The sequence below is a fragment of the Sinocyclocheilus rhinocerous genome, unplaced genomic scaffold, assembly GCF_001515625.1.
Source record: "Sinocyclocheilus rhinocerous isolate Xijiao unplaced genomic scaffold, SAMN03320098_v1.1 scaffold54, whole genome shotgun sequence".
In the NCBI taxonomy this organism is placed as follows: Eukaryota; Metazoa; Chordata; class Actinopteri; order Cypriniformes; family Cyprinidae; genus Sinocyclocheilus; species Sinocyclocheilus rhinocerous.
This window is the reverse complement of record NW_015647078.1, coordinates 369,756-372,247: the sequence shown is the minus strand read 5'-3', so window position 1 is coordinate 372,247 and position 2,492 is coordinate 369,756.

Sequence of the window (2,492 nt, the reverse complement as noted above, 5' to 3'; positions counted from 1 at the left end):
TAAGTGATTTCTGGTAGCCAAGTGTGACATTCCAAATCACCAAAACAAACACGCCCCTACCCCAAAAGGGTCTCGCCCCTATTTTGATAGCTCCGCCCCACACATATGTACGCAACCCAGGCAATGATTAGTTCTGTAAAACAAAGCAAAACCAATGTTTCACCGTTATATATATATATATACATATCTATGGTCTACACTGGATGCGGCGCAGCACGACACGACAAATCCCCGACAGAAAACTGCTGCTGCGTTCTATTCATGACGTATTGACACAAATTTCAAATGATTTTCAACGGTCTCTTTGTCGCGTCCAGTGTACCAGACAGACTTTAGATGTTGCGGCGCAGTTCGTTCCGCGATCCATGAGGTTCGGGATGTACTTTAAGGAAGCACTGATTTAGAGCTAATTGTATGAACATCATCCAGTTAGACTAATTTATCTAGCACAAAAATTAGTAAACAAAAATCTAGATAAACTAGTCAGCCTCACTAGTTGACCCATTCCTAAAATGTACCATCTTCTATCTTCATCCATCCCAAGGTCGCTTTTTATTGGCCCTCACCATCGCTTCCTCTTCTTCCCTACATGATTCCCCCCGGCTCATACTCACATCTCTCCCCGGCCCTGAGAGAGAAACAGACCGAGTGTGGAAGGAAAAGGTTAAAACAGGCCGTCTTTCAAACGCTCTTCATCGGCTGCTGGCCTGCATAATTTATGGGCTTGTTACTGTAATCAAAAATTCTTATTTATTTGGAAGGGTTGTTGGGGTAGAGAGAGGAGAAAGAAAGAGAGAGACAGTACACTACACACACACACATACACACGCTTCCCTGCAAGCCTCCAGCTTTTCATGTGAAACGAGGTGCTGCTTTGTTGTCCCCTGGGTGGGTCCTACAGCGCACTCCGACACACACAAACACAAAGACGCATGCATTCCCAATAAACTCTCTCGCACACACATGCATATTAAAATTGCTTCTTTAAAAATCTTGAATAAACTTTATGATGGATGCAGTGCAGCGCGATGTCTGTCCCTCAGGGCGGGGTCCGACCGCTCGCTCGCAAACACACATGCACACGCATAAACACAAACTTAGTGATTAGTCTTACTTCAACCACACGTATAGATGCAAAAGCAATGCCACAGAGAGCTTGCATGATCAGAAGCGCCGTCTGTAAGTATACTGGGTGTGCTTTCTCAATCCTTATCATTAGGAAAGACAGGATACACTCAGTATTTCAAATTCACAAACGTGGGTAAGATCTTACGCACAGTTCTAAAGGAAAAGTTTCCCTATAAGCCTGGGAAACTCCAGCAGAGAGGTTTGGTTGGCTGGATCTCTGGCCACCACGGGTTTTGAAAAGTGTCGGCCATCCAGTGTGGTTTTGTGAGAAGAGGCTGAGAGAGAAAGAGGAAATAAGAAAGTGAGACTGATGTGTTCTGAGACTCTGGGCAATAAATATTTCTAAATGAGTGTGTTAAAGGACTCATGCTGTGAGATCTCATTTTTCTTGATCTTTTGAAATAAGAGTTTGATGTGCTATGTTTTTTTTTTAGAACTCAACACTTCTTTCACACTCCAAAAAGTCCAATAAACTAAGAGCCACAAATGACTTCTGAAACCCTTGGAATTCTGACATCAAAACCCTGAAATATCTGTGCATTGATGATGCCTATGAAGTGGTCAGAAATTTCGCCTGGCCAGTCACAGTGAGGTAATCATGAGAAAGTTTTGGAGATACTATTTGTTTTAAATAACAGTGGCCAGTTTCACCAGCTGTGCTTAAGGTACAGCCCAAGTAACAAACTGAGGTTATATAAATGTTGTGGGAACATTGTTTTGAAATGTCCCTAAAATGCTAAAAATTTCTTGTTGAGATTATAACATTGTTTGAATGTTATGAAACTTTATTTTCTATAGACTTTTTCTAAGTTTATTTTTGGCATTCTTGCCTTTTATTATGACAGGACAGTGTAGAGCTGACAGGAAGTGAAGTGGGAGAGAGGGGGCGGGATTGGGAAAGGTCCTTGAGTCGGGATTCAAACTTGGGACACCTGAAGCACAACAGCGCTTTTGGCACCCTACCTGACAGACTTTAATTGTTTTGAAATACAAAAATAAAATTGTATATTATATATATATATACTAGTACTTATAACCCTGATGAGGACATTACATTCCAATTAAAGTAAGAAGTCATGAACATTTAACAGATTCTGACAAATGCAAAAACTAAATGATAAAACTTTTACGATATGACTTTAAATATGGGTGTATCAGCACCAAGCTATCCATCAACCTGCATTGCATTTGAAGGGTGTGTGTGTGTGTGTGTAAAGTGTGTGTGTAAAGTGTCCCACCCGGACTGTGGTGGCTTCCCCAGAGATGAGTATATGGAGCATCTCACATAGTTGGAATCTTGTAAAGTCAAGTCAAGTCACCTTTGTTTATATAGCACTTTTAACAATACAGATTGTGTCAAAGCA